The 27,929-nt window shown below is 41.4% G+C and overlaps 1 long non-coding RNA gene across 6 annotated transcripts in view; it reads right to left on the bottom strand.

The window, feature by feature from the left end:
• Positions 1 to 27,929, bottom strand: part of LOC135324153 (uncharacterized) — a 155,403-nt gene that overhangs the window by 50,992 nt on the left and 76,482 nt on the right. For 2 of the 6 annotated variants that reach the window (XR_010385501.1, XR_010385499.1), the window contains one exon: positions 14,067 to 14,225. The exons of 2 other annotated variants lie outside the window; for them this stretch is intronic. This is a non-coding gene — a long non-coding RNA (uncharacterized LOC135324153). Of the gene's footprint in view, positions 1 to 10,779; positions 12,487 to 14,066; positions 14,226 to 23,429; positions 23,618 to 27,929 lie in introns of those variants that run through there. 2 more of the 6 variants (XR_010385502.1, XR_010385500.1) reach the window with 2 other exon arrangements.

Raw genomic sequence — 27,929 nt, 5'->3', positions numbered from 1 at the left:
TATTGTTGCAGACCCCTGTTCAGGTTCTGTTCAGGTGACGTTTTGGCTCTGGAGAAGTCAGCCACTAGTCACTAAATAATTATCCCTGTAGATACAAAAGGCAAAGTTTCTGAGCAAGGTCTGAAAAGACAATAGGGAGCATGCAAATGATGAAGAGAAATACATCACAACATAGACTTATATTCAAAAAGGACAGTCTCTTTTTTAAACTGAAATTTTATATTACATGAATGAACCTCAGTTTCCTCAAAGCTTCACTATTATTGGCTGGCCATGTTCTTGTAGAAATATATGGAAAAACTTCACACACATTATTACCAAAGGAAATAATATTAATCACCCTGCAAAAAGAGCCTGGATGGAAGGAGAAAGGAACTGGGCAGGACAAGCTTGTAGAGTCTCCTCAAAAAGGAATAAATAAATACAGCCATTTTGAGGCAAATGGCCGTCTCAAGGCAACTGCTCTTTGTATGAAGAACGATAATGCAGGCCTTGAAGTGCGACTGTACTGCAGATTCTGGCAAGAGGGAAAGTATACTTTGAGCAGAATATGAAAACTGATTCAAGGAAAAAAAAATGTGTATGGTTTGAGTTTAAAACCAGAGCACATTTACATTAAGAGATCAATCAGTGGGAAAATCCATTCTGCAAGGCTAGCCCATCAGTAAGCAAGCTAATTGAATGCAGAGTAAGCGAGAGCATGGGTGGCCTGTTTCCTCTTTTATCTTAGCGCCGAGTTTGCAGCAGCTCAGAGATTCCCCTCTTTCCAAACGAAGTGCCTTCAGACAGGGCAACCGTCCGACTGAGGGCGAGGAGTTTTGTCTGTGAGCACGTAGCATCTTTGAAATCAATTTGCCTGCTTGTGAGCAGGGCTCAGCAGCATGCCGTGAAAGCAATTGCAGTTTGCAGCTAAACAACTGCTCACTGCAGGCGAGACAGCATGCGTCTCATCCCATTTCCCCATGCAGGCGGGAATCGGATGGCCATTATGGAACGGCAACAGATGTGGCTAAATACAACATACAGTACCGCGAGCTCCCTAAATAAACATGCTTACATAACATGCAAAATCATCCAATCTTTCCCCTAGGTTCTTTTGGCAGAAATGCTCACAGGAAATATCCTGTTAATGGAGATAAAAGGCTTGATTTACTCTGTTCCTGATAATGCATAATTGCTTAATCACAAGCACATAATTAAACTCCATTGGGAAGGTTACAGTGACAACTATTGCTGAGCAAAGATGAGTTCCCCTAGAGAGGTAATCTTTGCATCAGCTGGATTTTTTGTAACAGGAATGAAGGGAAATGCACTAAAAAGCCTGAATGTTTGGCAAGAGCTGTGAAGTCACTGGCCAGAGAGGCTGGACATGACTGGAAAGATACTGACAGAGAGAAAGCCAATACAGTTCTAAATTAATTCCTTCACTAAACTGATCATCTGATGGAAGTAACCTCTTTGGAGAAGCTCTTTTTGTGTGGCGAGGAGTCCTGCCAGGCCTGCTGATCTGGCGACACAGGAGGAAGGGAGCTCCGGAGAAGCCTGCTCTGAGGCTCTGAGCAGCCCACAGGGCTCATGCCAGCACTGAGACCGGCTTGGCTCCACCCGCCCAAAGTGGTGTTGACCCTGCTGAAGGTTATTTGCACGTATGGCATGTAGCCACCTAGCTGAGTGGGAGCAGGGAGGCGATCAGTGCACTCAATAAACAGCTAATCTTGCTTTCTAGCTCTGCCCAGCTGAACACATGCACCACAACAGCCCCATTGCTCCAATGCACCATATACTTTCTGGCTAATTTTATAGCAAATTCATTGCTGAGTATTTACCGAAGCTTATATTCTGAGAAAAGGCCTTAAAAGCAGCATTTTTAACCTACTCATCTTTGGGATGACAGGAGGTATGCAGGGCACCCTGGCACACAGTCTCCCCTTCTCCTGCTGGGCTCTCTCAGGAGTCTCTGGGGGCCCCAGTGTAGACTGCTTAAGGAACTGCACGGTGGGTACCCAGTGGGCTATACAATGGATTTGTGCTGTACAGTACTTGTATAAGTGCAGAGCAAGCATGTGGACCCACGTCTGAAACAGCAGAGTCAGTGTGGTGACACGGCTCCACAACACAGTTATGCCACTGGCTCATATAGAGCCCATTCTGTACTCTGGTATAGAAAAAGGCCTGAAAGGAGCAAACAAAAAGCTATTTCTCCTAGCTATGTGAGGCAATTTCTCAAAGTGGTGGATGAGTCATAATTCCTTTTATTGAAACCTGCTCTTCAGTCATCTGGAAGCTAGTGGTAAAGATATTTTTTAATTCCTTTGTCATGTAAATTCTCTGTCACTACTGCATTAGGCACTCACTACAAAAGAACAGTAGTTTACTGAGACCTTAAGAGCCCTGAGTGTATGTCCACAACTCTGAGGCTTCCTTAATAATTATATAAGTGAATGAAGTCCTGTTTACACATGGAAGAGCACTGCATTCATTTTCATTAGTGATTATGAAGGAAGTCTGAGAACTTAAAAAAGAAATTTTAGTATACAAGAGCCACTGTGTTCCTAGCAGAGAGAAGACAGTTGATTCCAGCTTGGGGAAGCCAGTTTGGAAGTGCAAGTAAAGAATGTCTTATGCAGTCTGCCTAACAAAAGAAGAAAATATCTGCTTCAAAAAATGGTGCTTGCTTTGAGCTGGCAAGAATTACTTCAATAACAGGTTGTGGAGAATGTTACTTCAAAGTTTTGAAGTCAATGGAGTTTTGGAAGCAATTGCTGAAATTTTTATCCAAAAGTGATTTAACTTCCCCAGTAAGTGATGTGTACAAATGGCACACACCACTAAACCACATATGCACGCAATGTATGAATTCCCACATTCTTGACTACCCATTCCAGCTTTACCATTTTTTCCAGTGCTAAAAGAAATGAATCAAGCTTGCAATAGGATGTGTGTATAAATGCCAAATAAAAAATTAAAATCAGCTGTTATTTAAAAACTACTGCGCCTGGAGTACTTTGTTTAGATATTTAATGCCCTTATAAATCCTTTACACCATTGTGGGCAACCAGCTAAAGGTGGAGCTCTTTATGGCAAAGTTATTCTGGGTTTGTTTAGCTTTTTTGGTAGTTTGACCTTTTATGGTGACCCAGATGGTTATAAAATCATCAGGATCCATGGGGCATACTGTTCTTCTGTGAACTGATTTCTTGTGTTGTGGTAATTCATCCATCTTAAAAGCCTTTTTGCTGCTGCTGCTGAAGAGGAAATGTTGTGGCCAAAAGAAGAAAAACTTGGGGACATCCTGGATAAATACATTGCCCAAATTTTTTATTTGCTCCAACTTGCTCTGTTAAGAAAGAGAAAATTGTTGGGACCATATGGAGGCAGAATGGCAACAGTTCACAGTGTATGAAAGGTTTCTGCAGCGAAGCAGAATCCCTCAGTCAGCCTAAAAGTACAATCAAAGCATCTCAGTCAAAGCTTTTAGGAGATCTCTCTCTTTAGAGGGCTTGTCAGCACGATTATGGTAGGAAGAAATTTACCAAAACAAATCTTATTTAATGAATATTGGTAGCTGTCATGCTTAAAATTGTTTAGATACAACACAGGAAGAGAATGAGACAGGCAAGTGCTATATCTTGTTTAATATTCTAAAAATAACACCATTGGCCTGCTAAAGAAGATAGGACATAATGCAACACTTGAAAAAAAACTGATAGTCATTTTTCTCTTGTATTATTTAGAGTGATTTCATCTGTACCTGTACAAGGAGTTTATAAGTTGCACTGCAGGATGGAGAGTCAAATATGATTTCAGCTGGTGGAGGATTCTCTCTGTTACCTTTCTTTTTTTTTTCTGAATAGCATTTTACCTTCCTCAGGCACATGAGAAGGTGCATGGGTCAGGTCGCCATGTAACATGCACGAGCCAGGAATGGGAGGGAACAGCCTGAAAGCAGAGCTAGAAGAAGCTGCATCATCACCTTCTGCATTGTGAAAGAAGCTTAGCCATCTGCTGTATTTCATTTCTATGTCCACGTCCAGAATCCTTCCTTTCAAGGGGAAAGGCAGTGCTGAGAGCAGCTACAGGATAGCACTCATAATTTCACTTCAGGACTCATCCCAGCAGTGAGGTGGGGGAAGCAGCATGTGCTAAAGCCAGGGTTTGTCTGGCCCTCACCTACTACTAGGGCAGGAAAGTGGATCTGAGTGTCACAGTGGGAACAGGTGGCAACATTTTTCAAGCAGATTTGTATATATTTTACTCCGTCCCTAGTTCCTTCACACTTGCATTTCTGCAGGCTGCTACCACCTATTGCAACATAGGTAACAGCCAGCATGAACAAGCACATTGGAGGTTTGGGGCCCAGTAACCTAACACTACTGGCAAACACTGATGTTATCCAGAGACCTAAACCATATAATTTTGGGCATAGACCCTGACCCTACCTGCAGCCCCTGGGCATCTTTTTGATGTTACTCACACTGAGTAATCACAGGCCATTTCAAGGTAAGCAAATGCTCTTGGGGGCAAAATACAACAGCATTACAGCCATCAGTCAGAGCTTTGTTCCTAGGAGGACAGGAACAGGACCTGAAGTATCAGGTCCCACTGAAATATCTCATGATGGATGTAAATGATGCAAATTCAATTAATACTTCTGCCTTGTCTGTAATGATTCTGCCCTAATGCAGTAGAGTGTCTAGAAAAGCAACCTCTAATAGCACATAAACACTTTGTAAGTAGTTGTCCTATTAAGGTTATGCAAGACCCAAGACAGCCCTCTGCAACATGATGTCAGCACTGGAGCCTGGCTTGACACACAGTTACACAACAGGACAAGATGACTGGGGAAAATGGAGATGTTCTGGAGCTGTCAATTTTTAAACTGCATTTTAAGTACATTGTTCTATTGTAGTCACTGGCAAAATGTCAGATAGGCAAACAGCAGTGGGGAGAGTTAAAGCTGATCTAAGACATGCTGGGTTTTTTTTCATTTTATTTATATTATTCTTTACTCCTCTTTTCATGTATCTGCCCTGATTTTCCCTTTCTCAGAGTCTTGGCAGGGGTGCAGAAAGAAGCTCAGATGTACATAACTTACGACTGAGTAATCTTCTACTGAAGGAAGGGAATCTCTTCTTTTTCAGTTTTTGCATGGTTTTTCTTACTTTGTGCATGAGTTGTTAGCCTAGAAGCCCTCCTGATATTTAGCAATCCTTCCACACTGGTTAATTTCTGTTGGTTGCAAGAAGAACGTGGTGAGGTTTTGGAGCTGGCATTGCTGGAGACTTGCTTGTTATCACAAGCAGAGAAGGGAGGTATCATTGCCATGTTGCCTTTCCCAAAAAAAGGCAACAAACAAGTCCAAATGACCCCCTTTCTCCCACAGCCCACGTAAGCCCAATCCAACTTAAAGAGCAGAACTGAACAGACATGTAAATATGTCATAGAATCACAGAATCGTGGAGGTTGGAAGGGACCTTTAGAGATCATCTAGTCCAACCCCGCTGCCCAAGCAAGATCACCTAGAGGAGGTTGCCTGGGCCTCTGTCCAGATGGCTTTTGAATATCTCCAAGGATGGAGACTCCACTGCCTCTCTGGGCAATCTGTTTCAGTGCCCAGTCACCCTGAATAAACTTCAGTTGAACTAAATCTTTGGTCCACAAGTATTTTATAAAGTTCTCTGTCTTTCTGTATCTCTGATATCGGCCAGCTTGCATGAATTTCTTTTGGGGATATCTTGGGACCATAGCAAAACCACTCAGTCAAAGACTCCCTTGCAGATGAAGAAAGTCAGATCTGGAACCCAAGTCTGTCATTCTATATTAAATAACAGATCAAAATCTTGGATCAGAAAACCCCTGGAGTTTTGGGGAACATTTGATCGTGATCTGACCTTTGTGACTCAAGCCCATTGTATGTCTTTTTATGATGAAGAAAATATGCAGTAAAACCAGACTTGTATGGTCAGGATCCCTCAATGTAAATGCATTAAAAACAGAATAAATCAACAAAAAAAACCTGGATCTCTTCCTTTCTGTTCTAAGTTACTTCCTCAACATCTGCCTTAACTGACCTTGGTAACAGAAGAATTTTTCTGTAGGGTGTGTATTTTATACTTTGACAAATTGGTACAAATATTTTATTGTCAGAATTGGGACACAGTTACGCTTGTAATTCAAGTACCTATTCCAAATGAATGTGTATGAACTTGTACATGTCTATGAAAAGATTAAGCTTTTCTATTCACCCTCTAGTCCTCACACTTCACTTGGAACCAGCAGTACCATTCAGGCAAAATAGATCTTTTCAGAGAAAAGCAACTTGCTTTTTACTGCTTTATAAAAGACCTGTATTTCTGCAAAGCAATACAAATTCCTTGTATTAAAAAAAAAAAAAACTGTTCCACATGAATGCTAATGCTACCTCCAAATGACGCGTGTTTGTGTGGAGTGCCTTTAAAAGAAGCCCTTCACAAAATCCATTTGCATCAGGGGATGCAAGTGGTGGACTTCCATCTGAATGTTGCTATTGTTCTAGGCTCCGTCACATTTGCTTTCCCAGTCATTCTCAGATGTAACTTCCCAACCACAAGAAATTGTTTTGAGTTGTCAGCAGTCTAAGTCATCTAGATTTTCTTTGTGTACTGGAAGATTTTTGTGTCCAGTGAGAGGAAGGGATTTTGCTAGTGAGCTGTTAGTCACTGTGGGGGTGAAATACAGGCAGAGGATGCATTTCAACATGTCAAGGACCATAGCAGGAGGTACTTTTTTCAGGTTGCTGGCTGTAGTCGAGCCGTAAGTTTGGTGTGAAGCATCCACACTGTGCTTGTAAAGAGCAGGACTCAGGTCATCTGCTACTTAATTGAGCAGCCAAGTTCTCAGCCCCATTCGTACCCCATCTGTTCAAACTACATGAACAAAAACCTGAGCCTATGCTGAAATGCCACATGTTGAGGTTTCCCCCTCCAAAGAACTGTGGAGCTTAGCCCATGAGTGTTCATTTGTGTATAGAAAAACTGGATGGCAGATCTCAGTTTTGCTTATTAAAGGTCTATGTGTAACCAGTGAATGGCACATGCCCCTAACCTGTTGTCCTGTTGTGGATCAGATCAGGAGACTCATTGCTCACAGGAATGAGTATCTACACTGTAGAGCATTTGTGTCTTGGCCTTTCTCTCTGATTTCTCTCCATGGATTCCCCTCTACTCCTGAATTGAACCTGATAGACTGGATAATTTGATTGTAGAAAATACAGTCTGACAAGTCCTCTGTCCACCCTTCTGCCTCATGGCAGGATGAGCTACACCTAAATCTGTCACTGCTGGCACTTTTATGTCTATCCTATTCTTTAAGACCTCTGATGACGGAGAGGCCACAGCTTCCCTCAGCAAGCTATTCCAGCTTTTGTCTGTCCTCACAGCCTTTACTTTCTAACCTGAATCTTTTTTAGGCAATCTAGGATCCTCAGCTTGTGTGAAATGAGATGAGCTCTGTTGACATCAGTGAAGTTTCACCACTAAACATGCTTTGAAGATATGACCTAGTACTGTCAAAACTCAGTCCTTTCACTTCCCTCTTAATTTTTTCTCTGTTCCTCCTCTTTATCTGTTGTTGGATTCATGAAGCTCCTTCCAGTCACATCTAAGCAGTGTGAAAGTGCTGACATTCACTCCTACATACCATCATCAACATTTAGCTCTCTTTTTCTGTTCATATTTCTGAAACTTTCAGGTCTTCATCTTCACACATCCCCACTACAGTTTCCTGTGCTGGGTTTCTGAAAACCACATCACACATACAAAGAAGTGTATCTGAGATCATCTCCCAGACTTGTCTTTCTAAGCAAATAAGCCTTCTCTTTGTGACCCTCACCTGGCTTCCCAAGTTCAAATTTTCTGAGGTTAACTTTAATACCACTCATAGTGCAAGAGGTCAGTCAGTTCCTAAAGGTAGTTCAATATACTTTTATCATTTCTGTTCTGTTACTACATGTATCCCCCAACACCTGTAGTGACAGCAGGTTCAAATGTCCATTTGTCCTATTCTATGAAAGATACCTTCAAGCTTTCTTCACTTTATCCTGTACGAATACAGTTTTCCAGAAGTGTTCTTTAAGGCTGTTCTTCTGCCTCATCTCAGACCTTTCTTTAAAGCTCAAACTTACTGCAATGCTTACAGGAAGCAGTTGACTGCAAATATCTCATTAGAAGATAGGAAATACTACCATTTTTAAATAATTAATTTGACAAGTTTGAATAGTTAAGCCACAAATCATTGCCAAATGCACATGCATACAGCTAACTTTTGCAAGAATGACTTCCCTACTATGTTTGCTTTAATCTTTCCTCTGTTTCTTCTAATTTCTTTGTTCACTCATTTACTAGGTCTTGTCTTAAATTAGTAGCAGCCACACAGGTAATGTTATTCACTGTGTGTTTGTGCAGACGCTCACATTTCTGCAGCAGTTTCCACTTCTACCTGTGCTGTGAGTTGTATTAAAAGTCTAGTATGGCCTAGGAGTTAGTTTAAACTGCACATCTCAGCCTCGTCTTGTCTTGACATATCCTGGATGTTCTTGCTGTCTGCTCCCAGGCAAAGGTCTCATAGTCACTTTTTAAATTTTGTGCACCAGAGGTGGGTTTGCTCACTCGCATTGCTGGCATCATCAAGGCACCTTCCTCCAGGAGAAGGCTTCCCTTGTTTTTTGACCAGTGGGTAAGATACTAACACGATGAACAAGCCTTTCCTGCATTTGCCCTGAGGAACACTGCCAGCAGTGTCTTGCCCCCAGACAAAGGAAGATCTGAACTACAGAATTTGCATTTGGTAGCGATTCTTGCAGTCTAAGTTTTCCTGGATTCAGGGCCTGCTGTGCAGACTATTTGATTTGCTTGGTGTTTGGCTGATTCTTTACTTTAGACTTTGATTAAATAAAAATGTATTAACATTCAGTACTTAGAACTGCTCACAAGTAGCATTTTGTAAAAGATTTTAAGACAGAGAAATTAGAAGCTTGTCCAAGAATCAGGTTGGTCATAATTTGCATGCTCTCCTGATATTTTTAGTTTTTGTTGTTGCTGTACTTGCTGTTTCTTTTTGTCCTTGTAAAAGCCCTACATTGAAATACATAGTTTTGGTTTGTCCTTTATACTCTGTATCTATTGTTATATGCGCTTATTGTGAATCTGCTGTAAACTGTATCTCTGCATGCCTTCACTTACTTTCCTACTTCAGTGTATCCTGTGCCTCCATCTGATATAATTAATCACTTCACTGAGGGAAACCTGATATTGATACCCTGCAAATGCTCAGGCAAGCACCTTAATCCAAAGAAAATAAGGGACTTGTTGAGAAAGTACCTGCAGGGAGAGGACTGCTTTGGAGGGAAGGATTGCCTTCACTTTCCTTTAGGAATTGCTGGAATGACTACAGAACAGGCCAATGTTGGCAAATGTCATATAGGCATAGCAGATGTGTTCACTTATCCCCATCAAACATGCCATCAGTCCCATGTTGCTTCCTCTATCTGTCTGAAAAAGCATCTCTGCAAGGCAGCCCTGAGCAGTTAAACATCAATGAAAGCCAGGCTTGTCTAGTCTTCGCAGTTCTTGTAAGGGAAGAAACATTCCAAAAACTACTGAAAAACTAATGAAAACACTTTTGCTTTGGGCCACAAGCAGAGAAACCTGGAATCAAAGCAAAAGAGCTTCTTTCTATTTTGTGTTCAGCCTGCAGAATCAGTGGATATCTGAGTGAGAACAATGTGAACTGGAAGCATCACCAGTGCACGCGCATGGCTCGGGGCACAGCTGAGCCTGGATGCGGTGCCAAGCAACCTCATGCCATCAGCGATCTCTGAGGAGATCTGCTCCTTGCAGAGAGCTGAAGGGCACAAAAAACTCCTCCCCCACCTCTTCCTCACACTTCACATGGGCAGGCCAGATCTACCTAATTAAACAGGCTATCTTCCAGGAACATCAGGGTTTACCCTGAAAACTGAGGAACTGGAACTGCCACAAATACTTTTGCTGTAGCAGTACTGGCAAACAACAATGCACATACAAAAGCAAAGCAAAGCGTAAGCATTTTCATGCCCCATCTGAGTGCATCTCAACATGTTGGTAGCTTTGGCATTTGCTCATCATGCTAGAAGGAAAATTATTGTGCAAGCAAGCTAGGTTTGCCTCGCTGTCATTGGAAGTGTGTTGTTATGAGCACAGATACAGAGAAGAATGTTTTCACCCACTGACGTTAGCTTTGAGAAGCCCTGGCAAAAAAATAAAACTTTCTATGGCTGGTGCCTGCTATTCAGAGAATAATACTTGACATGTTAATGCAAGTAGCAAGAGTATTATGAAAGAGCCTTATGTGCCTTAGATGGATTTGGCTGAATTCAGCTGATATGTAAGGACTGCAAGTTTCTTGCTGGTAAGAAGATATGAATCAAAGGACTTTGATCCTCAGTTTATATAGTCACATGTGAGAGAGCCAGTGTAAACTTGGTTATTTCAAACATACCTTTGAATTTGGCCCACTGTATTTATTTATGTTGGATCTTCCCTTGGGACAGTTTGAAGAATCGTCATATTTTGTGGCAGTGTTTTATTTGCAATGGATTACACTGAGAAGGTTGGTGAATTGGAAATAACACCTTGAAGTTCCTTTCATGGTTCTTTTTTTAATGCTTTCCATTCCCTCCCCTTGAATTGTAAAGGCAATTTGCTTAGCCTTTAAAGGAGCAATTACACCATTGTTTAGCAAAAGCACAATGCCAGAAGTGAGTAACAAGTTAAACAATACTACCTCTTTATTTCAGTGAAATATACATTTATGTCATTTCAAATTTCTGAACTTTAATTTTCCATTTTTGTAGTTGTAAAGTTTTGGATGCTGCACTGTAGCTTTTTTGGCTTACACATTGCAGAACGCTTCTGCGGTAAAACAACTTTGCTTGACAGTAGCTTCATTTTCCTATAAAATCAGTCAGAGCACTCATCAAAATGATACCAGTTCAGGAATGTCCTCACCATGTTGTCACCTAGCACATACACTTTATCATTCCCTGTCATGCCAGCTGCCTGTTTGCCCATTGCTCTTCTAACGAGCTCCTAGATGAACACTTGACTGGTTATTGACTGTGAAATCAGAGTCCCAGATCCTCAGCTGTATGAAGAAAAGTACTGAATCCTCACTGTGGGCTCTGCCGATTGCTGCAGGACATAATGAGACTTGTAGTGTTTAGACCTTCTTCATAGTGGTTTTGTGAATGCTTCAAGAAAATGTGATAGAAATTTCCTGTGGTTCTTTCATGGCTTCTGCACTTGTATTCATCTCATTTTCAAGAACCAGCTACGTAGTTGGAATATTAAGTTGTCAACACAAAAGCACCTTAAAGTCATATGCAGGTTAGGTCAAAGCCCCTCCAAAAGGATCACATTAGGGAACAAAGTGACAGGCAGATACCACAGAGGAGGTGAAAACAGGCAAATTAGAATCACCAGCTTTGTTTTCTTAAAGCCTTTCATCCCAAGATATGCAAGTGCATCTGTTCTGTATTTGGGTATTATAGTACTGCCTAAGGAGATAAGCAGATACACCTTGAAATGTTTTACAGAACAAGGACTAGTGAGAGGTTATAAATAGTTTTTAAATGAGGTATGGCTCAGACACATAGCAGAGGACATTTTCATTTTCTCTTTTCCTGCCCAGTTTGCCCATCTCTTTTTCTTCTTTACTCTTTCCAGGGGAACTAGCCATGTTGAGATTTAAGTACTGATAAAAAGAAGCTTGATTTCATGGAAGGCAGAAGATGCCCTGTTATACCAAGTGTGACTGATGCCATGGCCCTAATTTTTGGAGGAAAGGGGAATGTGTGGAAAAACTTGCTTACCCTTGCTCAGGGCTCAGCTCTGGCTGGGCTCTAGGCCTTTTTCCAAGAGGGAGCAGAAAAGGGAGGAATAGGCCAGGCCACTGCTTTTGACTTTTCTGAAGCACCAAGAGGAAGAGAGCCAGTGTATTAATGTCATAAAGCACCCTGAAAATAAGAGCTGTTACCTCCAATTACAGCCTTCTGAGCAGTGGGATGGGAGAGAAGGAAAAGACATTTGTGCTGCCTCCTAAGATCTGAGGTGGGAGCAACAAAGAAGAAATCCTGTCAAAACAAATGGAAGCTTGTTGAGGTCTGGGGAAAGAGAGGTGGCCAGAGCGGGAGAGAATAAGGTTCCTTGCTTGGTCGCACAAGTTTTGATGCTGTGACTTGCTTGAAGTACAGCTTTTCTGTATTCTTCTGCAGGTATCCTGCCAGACTGTAGGTCCTGTGCTTGACTGGGGGGAACTACTGCAACCGTTGACGGCAACAGTCACCTACTGCAATAGTCAAACTGCTCTGATATTTTGACGTGCTTGGGCTGCTGCTTCTAATGCTTGAAAAGCTGCTGCCTTCACTCCTGGAGCCAGACAATGTTTTCGCAGAAGTGGGAGAGGGACACTCTGAAATAGTGCATGCAATGAAAGAGGATGTTACTCACTGTTGCTATGAAGCAGAGATGTTATTGGGAAAAGACTGGTAGACACTGTGAGCTACTCCATTTCCCTGAGTCTGAGGGCCGGGAGCAATCCAAAGATGACATAATAGTAGAATAATTGCTGGCTTTCATTACTATCACCAAATGTTGTGAAGAGATGTAGAAGACAATTAAAAACGGAATTTATTTCTCCTATTTTTACTCCAGAACTGAGATGCTAACAAAATACAGAGAATGTTCCTGTCAAGTGAAGGATTCCCTCCACCCTTTCATCTTCCTCTACCACATTTTTGTATTTAAGAACAGATTGGCCTTGTGAGAAGATGTCTGTGAAACACCCTGCTCAGTTGCACAAGTGACAGTCACAAATATCAAAGCTGGCTGGATAGCTTACACACCCAGTTCATCCAAAATGTAATTTAAGCCAGGCCATTTATTCAGTTCAACTACATATAAAGCAGAGTGATTCTGTGCAGGAATGCACAGGATCAGGAAGAAGGCCTTAAGTTGTGTTAATTCATGTTTTCACATGCCTCTTCCACTTGTAGGGAAGTACAGTATGTTGAGGATTTCTTTGTCCAATTGCTTTAAGTAGCTTCAACTTACTATCTGCTAGATAAATGCAATAAATCACAAGCTCATTTAAAGGTAGAGCAAGCCAATTTCTCTGATAAGCAAATCAGCCTCCACAAAGTTATTTCCTTTTGATTCAGTCTCATTTGCACACTGAAAAAGCAAATCATATGGCACTTAATGAAAGAGCAGGATAAGGAGTGAATAATACAACAGTTTAATACTTCTTCCATTGTCCATAGATGTGGACAAAAAAAAAAAAAACAAAAAAACAACAAATGTTGAGCTGTGGGTTGACTAGGCAAAGACAAATACATTATCCTTGTTTTGGACATTAGCTCTTCTTTCTCCTTGCTCTCACCTCATTTCTGTTTTCACTTGTTTTAGCATGTACCAGCACTAGGGTAGGTAGGGTATCATTTGTAATCATTTGGGAGGTACTGATCTGGCATAGGTGGTGACATCCTCCGTTGACTAAAAACAGACAGGGAAGAAGTGAGCTGAGTCCAGCCGTGCAGGGATGGATGGAGCCTGAGGGCAATGTGGAAGGAGCCTCCTGGGTTACAGGGCAGCAGCAACGGACAGGTCAGCATGGCACTTGGCCCAGGGGCACTCATATCCAGAGCAGGCAGGAAACACCAAGGCACGACAGGGAGTCTGTGCGGTCCCTTTGCAAAGAGGCATGAACAGCCCTTCTCTGCATCGCCTGCTCTGGGCATAGGGGCTGTCGAGATGGGGACGTCAGGACTGCTGGACACAGCAGGCAGGACTTCCTGGCCATCAAGCCATTCTCTCTGCCTTTCCTGCCAGGTACTAGCTCCTCTGTAACTGAAGAGCTTAGGTTGATGATTAATGAGAATTAAGCCATGCAGAAGGCATAAAACCCCACATTAGAATGCTGGTTTATGACACCATTTATTAGGCAATTGCTCAACATCAAAAAGAGACAGCCCAATGTGGCACTTTCATTACCTGGTTTTATTATACTGAAGGATTTTACAGAGCGTGCACTCCCAGCTGGGAAATGTGATTTCTGAATGGCTTCTTTACCCTCCAAGGGTGTTTCCACTCTCAGGTTTCTGGAAATGAGTCTTGCACTCAGCACCTCCAGGAAGACTTTGACTTCTGCGTCTACACAGGAAAGGAGGGGTTATCACATGGGAGAGGAAAAGTCATCTCACACCCTCACATGATTTTGGAGGGAAAACTACTCCATCAGTTTCCTTCAGCTCTGAGCTTCCCTAATATATTGACAATCATATTCATTTCCATACTCCTACCATGATATCTTGGTTACATTTCTAGAGGCAGTGCAAGAGACATGGGAGAACTCATGTTCACCATCATCCTCCACTGAAAAAGGAAGAAATGGACAAAACAGATACAGTGATCTTTGAGCCATTGGAAAGCTCAACAGGACAGTGCTGCTGACCCAGGGGGAAGAGACATGGCCAAAGAGCAACACTGGCCACGCACAAAATACTTTAACACATTTAAATCTGTAGGTATATGTAAATTATACATATACATATAGGCATATGCTATAAAACATGAGCTACAGCTAAAAATAGATTTAGAGATAAAAGCAGAGGAACAAACTATAGGGAAGGAGAACAGGGAAAGGAAACTTTGAAAAGGGGTAGAGCGGCCTGGCTTAGGCTATTCAAGCGCTACAGAAATGTCACTTTTTGCCACTTTACTTGGGGGGGATATAAGAAGGCAAGCATTACGTTATGAAACAAAGAATGAGTCATGCTCGTTCTCATGGTCAACTACCAACGCCTGCTGAGACAGCTGATATTAAATTTTGTCTCCATAATTTCACAGTCCATTGCACGTAGGGTGACACAAGTTATGAGCAATCAGATCTCATGCTTCAGCGTATGAGTCGATCACGTGGGGGAGTCGGAAAGGAATTTCCTTCCCTTGCTCAGCCGAGGGGCTGCTGGCGGTGCCGGTGCCGGTCCCTCGCGGCTGACCTGAGCGGCACATGGCTCTCAGCCCGCCCGGCTGCGCTCACACTCTCCGCGATGGCAGGGGAAGTGACTGCCTCATTGCGAAATCGTAGCACGCCAAAGACACGGCAGCGTTGCCCATGCTGGCTTTGTGGGAGAGGGGGATGGGAGAGAGAGGCAGCACAATCTGAATTTGGATTTGAGCCCTGCTGTTCCTAGATTTGGATTCTTCTAAGTGTTTATGCTTGATGTTTCCCAGAGCAAGAGGAGGGGAGGGGCAGACAGGAACCAGAATTTGTCTTGTCATTCTTTGCCTCCCGTCAGTAAATACAGGGGCTTTCAAGTCAGCTTGACTCTCAAAATATTTCCTTATGGCCACTTGGGTATTTACAGCGGTCTTGATTCCTTGAAAGAGCACACAGGCAATTTCATCTCACCAAAAAAACCCAGCTGTGACCTCATTGCTCGTTTTACGAAGGAGCAGCTCTATTCAGTCATGGCTATTCAACAGTAGCTGCTTGCAATTCACTTGCCTTTCCTTCCCCAGCCTCTAAATGTTACTGCTAGCTCACAGCCCAACATCTAAATATGGCCCAGAGACCAGGCTTCTTTCTGTACTTTTTTTTGCTCTGGAAGAGAGGAATCTAAGAAAGACTGGATAACTCAGACAATTCAAAGCGAGTCATTTCATGTACACAGTATCTTTAACAGCTAGAAAGTTTGGTCACTGATTGGCAGCTTTAACTCTTTCCACAGAAAGTTTCATCATGTGTGCTTTTGCACAGAGGACCTTTAAAGTGCAAGGCACTTTTGACCTGAGCAGTATTGCAACACCCTCTCCCTTAAATAGCCATGAGCCCTTATCATTCCCATCCCTCTATTTTATTCCAATGAGACTTTACCCCTCTGCTCCTTTGGCATATTTTAGCAGACAGGGGATTGTTAATTAGCCAGACTGCATTTTTAGTGGAAGTCTGCTGCAAATGCCTTGTTTTTCTAAATCTGACCTGTTGAGTGATTCATGAGATCCGTATTAATACATGGCACAGTACAGCTCCACTGGTTAGCATCCTAAATCTGCCAGATGGCTCAGTAAAAAGATAAGCAGCAGGAGAAAATTCAGTTTCAAAAATAGCATTGAGACAGCAGCATCCATTAGCCTGAAGTTCACAACATAAAGCTACCATGCTATGGTATTTTTGAATACATTGCACTCTCAGCTAGGATGCAGGGGAAGATCAAATTTAGAAAAGAAGGGCTTTAAATAGAAGTTCAGTTCAAAAATATAGTGTACTCTTTGAAGTTATGTTCCTGTAATAAATTTAGAAACAAGAGTAGAATAGAAAATTTACTACCATTCTCAGGTAACAGGCAGCATAGTCAGGTGGACATCCCTGCATATGACATGCTGTTTCAAATACAGACTTCCAGGAAAAACAGGGGCAGGGACCATGTCTTCTTCTTCTGTTTATTATACGGAGCTAAGAACATTGGAGATGTGTGAAAAACTATAAATCTTGATATGTGGGCCATCTGGCTCGGATGGCATGACAGCTCATATCAATAGTTTTGTGTACTCACTGGTTGTCTCCTGGTTTCCAAGTAATGACTATCTCTGTGGCCAAATTTTCAGATCTCTGCTTCCAATGAGGCACACAAATAAGTGCCTATTCAGATGTGCTCTGCTCATAACAGTTTCTATCCTCACATGCCTGGCCAGATTTTTAAAAGCATTTGGCAATAATATCCTATCAATAGCCCAAAGATAGTTGAGAGAGATATTGTGACCAAAACTTTTCTGGTAGAAAATGTACCGTATCTCCAACTTTTAAAATAAATTTCAATCAGGCTAAGTTGTTTACATCAGAATCCAAGGAAGAAAAAACTGCACATTCAAATTAAAAAAAAGAAAAAGATTATTACTTTTGTTTTGCCTGCAGAAGGATTTTACTTTTCTGTTCAGTGATATTTCCCTGTGAAATTCCATCCAATATTTTGTTTAATTCTGCAAAATGTTCACAACTGAAATGCTATACTGTGTGAAATATTAGCAACACATTACCTCTTGTGAGTTCAAACTACAACAAAATATTTTCTGCAATCATTCAGTTTGCTGAAGATGCTGAAATAATATATTTGTTGTTAACCTCGGCTGATTTTTTTCCCAGTTGTTGGAAAAACTTATAGTTGTTGGAACTACCACAAACCGGAAAATCAGTTATTCACATGGCTTGAATATTGTTTTTCTTTAAATCTGTCTCCACTTTTAGATGAGTTTATGATGATACAGAGGAAATTTAGTCCCACTCATGTCCCTGAAAATACAATTCTCTGGAAGGGCCAGTGGGAGACAGAACTTTCCACCTCAGCAGGTGATTATCTCTGTCAAGGAGCATGAGGACAGACTGTCATTTTTACTCAGATAATGAAAGTATAATGGCAGCACTATTTAAATATGTCCCGTTCTTACTATTGTATTGAAAAAACCTTGCTTAAGGAGACAGGATGGGTTTTGCATATTGTACTTGTCATATTATGCAACAAGATACATGACACTGCATTAGTCATATTCCTTATTGGTGACATTTTCACCAGTTCATTTGGCTGAGTATTTAGACCCTTTTTACAGGTAAAGGAAAAAAAAAATTCCATGTATATTCTCTTTCCAGAGAAAAACAGAACAATGTAATGAACTTTGTTTTGGTGACAGAAATGTGATGTTGAATATAGGAAAAATATTTTGTGGTGCATTACAATCATTAAACTTCTGTTAATTCTTGTAAAATTTCTGACAATTATTTTCCCAGATACAGAATCTGGTCTACATGTACCTCTAATTGTTTAGTGACTATTTACTCTTTGGGCATAATCTGGAAATCTACCTATGATTCTTTTCTTTGTATTAATTTTCCACTGACCTGTAAAAATACTGAATATTTGATTAAATTTAGCAACATGTCCTTGTGAAATGCCCAGGGCTTCAGCTTAGAGACAGGAATCTCTGGCTCTGTCAGTGCAGCACTGAGCCTTGGCTCCTGACTCCGCAGCGGGGGTGTGGGAGCCCTGGCAGTCAGGAACTTCCAGTCCCTGGGGGAAATTCAGTTAGAAATCCCTCCCCCCCCAAAAAAAATGTAAAAAAGCTACCAATTTCAAAATAAATAGTTTTTGACTATCTCTTCACGAGAAAAAAATCAGGTTTTCTTTTGAAAAGAAATTTTCTTTGAAAAGTTGAGGCTTTCTTTGGCATGGAAATTCTAACTTTCAGATAGCTTCATCATTTTGCTGCTTGTGATTTAGTTCCACATTTGTGGACAAATGCACTTTTCTATCTCATAGGGTTCTTCTGTGAGGATAAATATATACCAGCTTGCAAAGCAGTCAGATAAGACAGGCTGCTAGGGCTACCAGAGACAGAAAAGAATAGCTCATCTCATCTATAATGAAGGTGTATATTGTGTTATGAATAATATACAAATTTGAAAGAAAATTATATAAAAAGGGAAAATAGTAGAATTGCATAAAGGGGAGATAGCAACATAACAGCTTGAATGACCCACTATTAAAAATATCCATAGCCAGTCTCAGAAATTTATTGGATCCACACACGTGCCAACATCTTTGACTAAAATTAGACTTTAGCTTTCGGTAGCAAATAGACATTTGAGTGCCAGTTGAAAACCTTGTTGGAAGACTAAATTTTGCTGATTTTTCAGAAAGGTTGGGCATCTTCTAAGTCATATGATTTTCATGGGGAGATGTGGGTTCTCAGTGTATTTGAAAAATCAAATAGGCTGAGTATGGAGGTAAGAAACTCATTAGAGCCGATCCAATCACCAGGAAAACAAGACTGAAACAGAGATACCACTGAGAAAATTACATCTGTCCGAAATCAGAATGCAATATGTAAAGTACTTGAGTTTGGGCAGTTATAATAAACATTAAAGGAGATACTGTCTAATTACTCTCCAATTCTTTGACATATGGGCTTGCTAACATGGACTGTAAATAAGCTGAATGATGTTTCTTCAAGAAGTACTGGATAGCCTCTCCCTGTGAGCCATCAACTTTGCCTGGGAAAGGGACCTTGAAGTACTGAAGACCCCCAGAAAGCAACAGCAAACACACAGATTGTATAATGTCATACAAACCTAGTGTACTCAACCTGTGTATGGCACAGTTTGGATTTCACATAGGAGGATATATGGTGCACAATGGGCATGTCAAAAAAACTCACCTTCTGGAAGCAGGAGGTGACAACCTCAGGCTAAGCTCCCCATGTCTGAGTGGCTTTTGTAATGTGTACCCTGGCCAGGCGATGCAGCTCAGCAAGCACCCACCGTGCCCGTGCAGCGGAGAGCTTGGAGGTGCCTGGAGCACTGGGGTGCCTTGCCAGGGAGCTGCATGGCTGCTCCCAGCCAGACTTGGCAGGGAATTACCTCCTGCGTGCTGCTGACAATCAGGACATCAAGATCCTGAAGCAAACCAGAGTATAAACTAACTGGGCAGTATGAAGGCATCCCAGCCAGGTATTGTCTCCAGAAAAAGTGGCATTTCCTGAGCACAGTCCTAGAAAACACAGCTAGAAGTGAAGAGTTTGCTTGAGTTTCCCCAACACTAGCAGCTTCACTTCAGTGTAACTTTTTAAAATGAAGGCACAAAAGAAAAGAAAGGGGGGGGACGGAAAAAGAAAATAAAAACAAAAGAAAAAAAGCAAAAAGGCCTTGCAAGAAAGCAGAGTCAAGACTACACATGCTGCCTGGCTAAAAAGAGAAGAACTCAAGATGGCACAAGAAAGTCCTGATAGCTTTCCAAAAGTCAGGGTAAAAAAAGGTGTTAAAACATGCAGAGATGAATAGAGCAAGTGAAGATCCCACGGCAAGCACAGACAAAGAGAAATGCATTGCCAGTACATCCTGCCTTCTCTTCAGGGGCGTTCAAGGACACCAGAAAAGAGAACAAGCAAGTTCATTGAGGAAGAAAAAATTCCACCAACCCCCCATTGATCCAGGAAGGCTGCCCATGGCAAAATGCCTCTGAATCATACCAGTCTATAAGAAACTTGTCCAAAGGAGGCTACCTCAGCCCAATTACTGACATTACTGGGTAAGGAGCCTTCTTTACATAATCAAAACAAGGGGACCCTTAGTGCAGGGCTCCATGCCTGCAATGGGAATAGTGCCTTCTATGAGCACTGCATGAGAGGGGTCCGTGCATGGCTCTGCTGTTGGGTTTGTAAAGCAGGGAATGGAATAGGACAATTCTGGAAGGACAGCAGGAGTGTGGCTTACAAAAATATTCATGGCACCAACTTCAGAGATTTTTGCTAAGCTCCTTCTTCTTCTCTTTTGCCATCTGAGCTATTTATGAACCTGTCCCAAAATAAGCTCTCGCTCATCGCCACTGCTTCTTTTCCCTGCATGCCCTGCAATTTCCCCTCAGGAGAAACTCCCCACCTGAGTGCGGGCCGGCTGCTGTGCAGATGAATGAGACAGTGATGTGCCCTGAATCCTGCCCACACAGTCAGGGCCTGGGCTTTCCAGCTGTACATAAGACAGTGATTTGGCTGCTTCAATTTCAATAGCTGTCTGCCTGGAGACAGGCTCCTGACAGATGCTCCATCTAGCTGAGCTGGGGATACCCAGAGTGACTTGGATACCATCTTGCAGGTTGGTATTACCTAACCCACTGCCAGCTGCATTCTTCTTCATGACACTTCCCAGTGGTGGGGTGCACAAGCTGGGCCATCCCCACACGTGGGTCCAGGCTCTGTGAGACGTGACTTGCAGGGCACTGCAGGTAGCAAGCCCGTAAGCAGCCCAAAGGCTCTGGGCCCTGTGGAAGCAGCTGCTGGGCCTTTCTGGGGGCTGAATTCTGGTCATTTTGTCTGCAAACCAAAAGAGCATAATGCAGTTGGGCATCACTTTTGTATCTATTTTAGAGAGACAGGATATGCAGTGATCATTTGAATTATAGGGCAGAAGAGAAAGACACTAAAACCAAAGTGTCAAACAGCTAACTTTGGTCAGTCACTTTTGCAGCTTGGGCTCAGATTCCAGTCTGAGACTAGCCCTTTATTCTTCATCTCTTCAACATTTCACTTCATGCAACTTCTTCAGCAAGAAGAACTCCTGCTGTGACCTGAAGCTGCCTGGATGTCACTGCTCCATTCACGTAATCTGGGCTCTCCCCCAGTATCAAGGATATACAGTTTTGGGGTTTTTTTTGGTAAGACTGCAAAATACCAGTTTTTAGGGGGGATGCAAACAGTCTGTGATCTTCAGCAACAATCAGCAATGAGCTTTTGATTCCTGTAACTACTTGCATTGATTTGTCATGGCTCACAGACTCAAGCCTTTCTTCCCAAGGAGAAGGACAGAAAACATCTTCGTCATTGTTGTATTTGTTAATTTTTAAGATGAAAGCTTAAGTTCTCATGTATTTCCTGGTCCCCAGAGCTGGCAAGGAGGTGCTGGGGAAGGAGGAGTCTGGGGAAGGGAATGGGGAGAAACAGAAGAAGCTGCAGAACGGAGGAGCTGCAAAGACTCACTTTGGTTGCTGATGATGGGACTGTATGGAAAAGCTGAGCTGAAAAGATTATTCATTGCTGCAGCTTTGCTGATATACTTTTGGATGTCCCCAGACTTACTCATGTCACGATGGCAGAAGGGACTTCTTCGCCTCACTATCTGACTTGTATTTTTAAATGCAGACTGTATTAGGTGTTGAGAAGTGCTTCATCTAAAAATTGAATAATCACTGGGTTAATACCTTACCCCAGAAGAAGCTGGGAAACAGTCTGTTCCAAGTCCCTAGGTCAGGTATTTTCCTAGAAGATAATTTAGAAATTTCCAGACTGACTAAGACTGTGCTCAACTCAGAGACATTAAGTAGCAGCAAGCTGTAGATCGTGACCTACTTGCTATCAGTCATATTATCTGGTTTAAAAGAAAAGAAGAAGTTGTCACATGGTATATTTTAGTATCACTTCTTCACTGTGGGATTGCATGACAGCACTAGTTCCTTGGAGCATTACAGTACAAGAGGTAAATGCCAGCCAGCTAAGCGATTTTACAGCTTGCTAAGGTATAGAGCCTACACTTGGTTCTTAGAGCTGCAGTGAAAATAGAGTGCCTTGTTTATTCATAAATGGAATAACAGAACAGGGAGGGAAGGGGAAACACCACTGAAGAACTACCCAAAGCAATAGACTTCTCCTCTTATTAAGAGAAGTTATGTGGAATTAAACAGAGTCGAAGAGTGATAGTTCAGATCAATCCTCCTGTCCATCACAAACTGCACTGCACTGGTGCAATTGGGCTCATTCACAGAGGTTGCCTTGGGACTGTATAACTGTCCCTCACAGAACAGGACTCCCTTTTCTGGGTTGTCCTCTAGGATCCTTCCCCAGAGGCTGCTGCACTGCCCTATTTCCTAGAGTTTTTACTCCAGGCTTCTTATGGTTTGTATTCTAGCTCCATAGTCAGTCTTTTTTCCTGTTTTCTAGCAATAACTGCTCTCAAATACTTATCAGACTTTATTTCCTAATCAGAGAGGTGTAGGCAGTACAACATGCACAATGCCAATAATGTGGTATTATCTGTGGCTTATGGATGTTTACTTTAGTATCTGCCAAAACTGTGATTTTTTTTTCTGCTTGGCATAATGCTTTGGCAGTTTTCTGACATCAAAAAGAGAGATAGCTAAGCCTCATCTATGCCTCAATGAAAATCAAAACGCTCCTTTGTAAACTTGGAAAGCCATTACCACTCAATGCTATACAAAAATTACAATATAAAGAACAGGGCAAAGCAAGGATTAATTTGATTTGAAAGTTCTGTTTTAAAGTACTGGAATCCCATTCTATCGATGTATGTGTATTTGATGGGAAGGTTTTAGCAACATGTTTTATCAAGTAAACAATAGCAAGTTAAGACAGAAGCAAAGTGTTTCCCTTCCACTGATGTCTAAATAGTAAATCTTCATGTGTAGCAATGAGTTATGAATGGCTTTCATGTTTTGAAACTTCACAATGCTCTTAAATTTTAAATTGCCTGTATTTAAGGAGACTTTAGAACTAAAATGAAACTATGAAAGCCCCAAAAGTCACCTCTTGCTTTCCAGCACACCTACAAAAATATTAGTGTTCTGTTTTTAAGATCACATAACAGTATAACTTTGCTAATAAACACTAGTTTTTCCAATGCATGTAAAAAGACTATATTTTAAAGAATTTCAACCTAACTGATGAATACTCTGCAGTTCTAAAAGTTTACTTTCAGTTTTTTAATTGTTTGTCATTTAGGGATATTATTTAAAACTGAAGTCTCAGATGAGTTCCAAATGAGAGTATTGAAAAAGAGAAATAGAAGATTTAACTTACCTAGCAATGGAGAAATTAGTCATGTCTACTTGTCAAACTGTTTTCAATCATCTTGAATATACATGCAGAAGGCAACATTCAAAATTTCCAGTTTCATGTGCTGAAATACTTCTTGCAAGTGTGTCTGCATCTTTCAGAGTAATGTGGGGAAAAAGGTCATAAAGATACCCAGCAGACAGATTCCATTCCTAACAATAAATACATGACATGAAAAACCTAGCAAGCATTGTGACAAAATCTGCTCATTCAGGGCAGAGGACAAACAAAGTATCAGAATAATGGAGTTTCATCCAAACTGTGTCCTCATTAAGTACCTAAATCTGCAAAACACTGAAGTAGGTGAAGATCTTGGGACACTTATGGAAAATGTCTCTTACTCCGTGTGATGTTTTTGTATCCTTCCTACAGAGCGACCATGTGGGCCCATGTGTGGAAAAGGAGAGTGATTGTGGATGCTAAAAACAGACCGTCCTTCCATACAAATAAAGGTAATACCAGCTAAAAGGAGCCCTCTGAGAGACAAGGGCAGGAGAAAAAATAACACAGACAGCATACTAGCACGCATAACACAAGACTGTCTAAACAAAATTTTTAAAGATGTTAGATATTTGATGGTCATATTTTCATGAAACCACCCCCTTTCCTAGCCCCACCTGTTTGGGCAGTTTAACCACTCCACTTGCGTGGCTCAGTGTCTCACATTCAGACCTTACTGTAAATGGTCCTAAGCTGATTTGCAGTGGCAGTATCATATTTCATCAGTTCCAAGCACAAGTAACAGGAACTCACAGTGCCGTGGTAATTACCACAATCTCACCAGTGCCTGTTTCAGAGCTGCGAAATATTGCTGCTGTGCTTTTTTATAATTGCTGCTTGTGACCTGCAAACCTATGTTCCAAACAAGGACATGCTTTGAGCATGCTTTGAGAGTTGGTAGAAAGTATCTCCCAACTATATGATTTTCAGCTGCTCTACCTCCATCCTCTGATATTTTGGCATGCAGCTTTCTAGCCAGTTATTGTCCACTAATATTTCTGTGTGAAACCTTCAATACTCTATTTAGAAACTTTCCTTTTGAACGAGGGTGCATGAATCTGAGAAAGCGCATCTTGTGAACAGTTAGAGGGGAAAGAGATTTATCAGGTCAAGTGCACAGCAGAAGGACAAGAGGCCACAGTCACAAGTTGCAGAAAGGGAAATTCCATTTGGATATAAGGGGGAAAAAAATCACTGTAAGAGTGGTTTAAGCACTGGAACAGGTTGCCCAGAGATGATGTGAAATCTCTGTCCTTGGAGATTTCCAAAATGTGATTGAACAACGTCCTGAGCAAACTGAGCTCACTTTGAAGTTAGTCAAGACTGGACTAGATGTCCAAAGCAGATGGTAAGAGCAAAATCTTGGCTTTTTCGCATTCAGTGGGAGTTTTAAAAATTGATTTTAATTAAATAAAGTTTCATCCTATACCTTAGGATGTTGTAAAAATGAACATTTTTTTTCTGATTTATAAGACAACAGTGTATACTTACTATTGCACCAATTAATTTTTAGGCAGCAAAGCTTAGCTTCATATCTACATCTAGATCTGCCATACTACTTGCAAGATTAACATTTGTACTTGCAATTATTTTTTCTGACAAGTTTTAGTTAACATTTTTTGAAATTAATCTCATTTTTATTATTTTATAACTAAGTCTGCAAGCAGGTAGTGTGTCTACGTCTGTGTCTCCATGTCTGATTTCTCAGTCCAATTTCTGTTTACAGTTCTGTTCATTTCCCTCTCTGGAAGATCTCCGTAAGATATCATTTAACATGTTTATTAACTAAGGCTGGACTTAACCCTATTCTCTGAACCCCTCTCTAGTTTTATCTGTTCTGTGCCTGGGCTGCCAATTTTATTGAGATATCAGTTAAGTTTTTGCTGGCAAAATTTCTGTATGTCCTTAATCATGACTCTTGTTCAATCATTCTGTTAGTGAAAATGCCAGTGCAGAACATGCACTAAAATATGTTCTGCTAGTATGTGACTTCCCAAAACAGAGATAGGCCACTAGATCAGTTTCACTGCCTCAGTGACCTGCTTTTACTATATCTGAATTTCTTTTATGATATATTTGCAAAATTAGATCTGTAATTATGGGTCCTATTATCCCTCCCATTCTAATCTCATGACAGATGTTCCCTCTGGCATTTGGTTGCTTTTAGGCAGAAGATAAGAGAGATAAGTTTAAGAAGATAAGTTATTAACTTGGATTGTCAACACACCATCACCTGATAATGAGTAGAAGGGCCAGATGATCAGCAGAAGTGGAAAAGGAAATTGCTATACCTGTATACATTTAGATTACATTCATGGGTGAAACAGTACATGTGAGCACATATATGGAAAATCAGCAGAGAGCTGCCTGAGCGGTGGATGTATGTGCTCAGCAACATTACCTGCAGAAATCAATTTAGCAGAAAAAATAAAGGAAAAAGGCTTAGAGTAAAAAAAAAAAAAAAAAAAAAAAAAGTAAGTAAGTCAAAATGGAATTTGCTTTTTGTACCAACCAGCTCAGTTTCAGGTTTTTTCCCTCCCATATTTCTTTCAAGCTTACTTGACAAAAACTGTTTGGGAGATACTGGATTTGTCTGAGATTAGTAGAATTGGAAACTGTAGTTTTCGCTTCAGCAGGGGTAGTTTAGGTCATTCTGTAGCGTGCATGTGTAGGACCATAAAGAAACAGCGAAAGAGATTATATGAAGCCACAAAAGACTCTCACAGAAGCTGTTCCAAATATGCAGTTATTCTAAGAAAATGTGAAAACAGGGCTCTGCTTCCAAAAATAGTTAGATGCAGAACAGAACCAAGCAGGGGAATATGGATAGGTACATGCTGTCACCCATTTGGCCTTAGCAATCACATTGAGGCAAACCATTGTACCATAGTTTTGTATATTGAAGCTGGAGTGTTAGTTCCAGTATAAGAGGAGGAGGGAGAAATATTAAGAATATTTTTTTCCTGTTTTAACACTCCATAGAAAATGAAACAATTTATAAAGATTCTTACAGCAACTTCTTAATAACACATCACACAGCTAAAATAAAAACCACCAGACTTAAATCAAGCCTTCTGTGAACTGAGCCTCTAGGCTAAACTGAATCTGGCCAGTACAGATTTCTGCCTGAAATATGCTTCTCCAGCTGGCCTAAATTCTTCTGTGCGTCAGTATGTTTCTGCTTAGACTAAGGAAAGTCTTTATAGGTTCACCAGCCTGCTATCCAAGCCAAACTTCCAGCTTAAACTCTTTCAAAGCTGGAGCAAACTGCATAGCTCTTCCACCTCACCTTTAAATAAACCATCAGTCATCAACCACCTGCAGAGTCAAACCAAACTTTCACACTAGTATACTTCTTTTGACCTCTTAACAATGAAATAAGATAATGTGGGAAGCATTAAAGCAGAGATGCTGCTATAGACCTGACGGGCCCATCTAAGTTACTTTTTGAGCTCATTCTCATGCCCCCCCCTAAGGCTGGAATACCCTGCTCACTGCTGCAGGCCCTTAGGGCATATCCACAGCATTCAAGGCATGTCTACACTGCGAACAGCTCTCCTACAAGCCACCATAGCACGTCTCCCTAGGCCCTTTTAGCTCTTGCACTAGCTCTAATTTATCTGCACCACTTCATTTCACCATGAAGAGCTACAGAAGGGCTCTCACCTGAGTTACCTCATGGTTTCTAGCCTCTCATAGCAAAAAAAAAAAAAAAAAAAAAAAAAAAAAGGGCAAAGAGGGAGAAGGAATATGAGCCAGAGACCAGTTCTCAAAGCTCGCAACCCCTCATTCCTGCTGCCCCTCTCAGGCAGTGGCAGCACCTGTCTGTGCCTATACCTGGCATCCCACACAGGTTTGATTGGCTAGCATCCATTTCCACAGATGTGTGTATGTGCATGCATATGTGCACATGTGCTTATGTATATATGCATATGCAGAAGGGTAATTTTTGAGAGAAGGTTCCTCCTTGGGGTGCTGAGTCAGGAAACAAGCCACTCAGTGTCAAGCAAAACATGCTTCATTCCCAAGAGGAAACGAAAAAAGTTATTGCTATTCAGGACAGCACATGTTTAATTTCCTCACCTGCACAGGCCATTGGCAAAGAGGCCTCAGAGCCAACTCTGTGGCCCCCTGCTCTTCCAGAAGCCATTTGGAGCACTGGACAGGGTGAACTCTTGTCTTACGTCCTCCACTCTGGCATATTCTGGAGCCAGCACCTAAAAGGAAGCCAGATCTAAACAGGCTGGGATGAAGACAGCAGTGGAAGACAAACAGTGTTTAAAAAGCTTCTTACTTAGTGCTGGAAACCTCCAAACTGACATGTGTTGGAACTAGCAGTAATTTGCCCAAGAAAAAAAAAACCCCTCAAAAAAACACTTCTCATTCTGTCCCTTCAGATCAGCCTCCAAATCAAAATTGACAGCTCTCTGCCTCAGCAATCCAGACAAATGACCTAGAAAGAAA

This window comes from Dromaius novaehollandiae, chromosome W (genome assembly GCF_036370855.1).
Source record: "Dromaius novaehollandiae isolate bDroNov1 chromosome W, bDroNov1.hap1, whole genome shotgun sequence".
Classification (NCBI taxonomy): Eukaryota; Metazoa; Chordata; class Aves; order Casuariiformes; family Dromaiidae; genus Dromaius; species Dromaius novaehollandiae.
The sequence above is the reverse complement of the archived record's forward strand: the minus strand, read 5'-3'. Positions and strand labels throughout refer to the sequence as shown.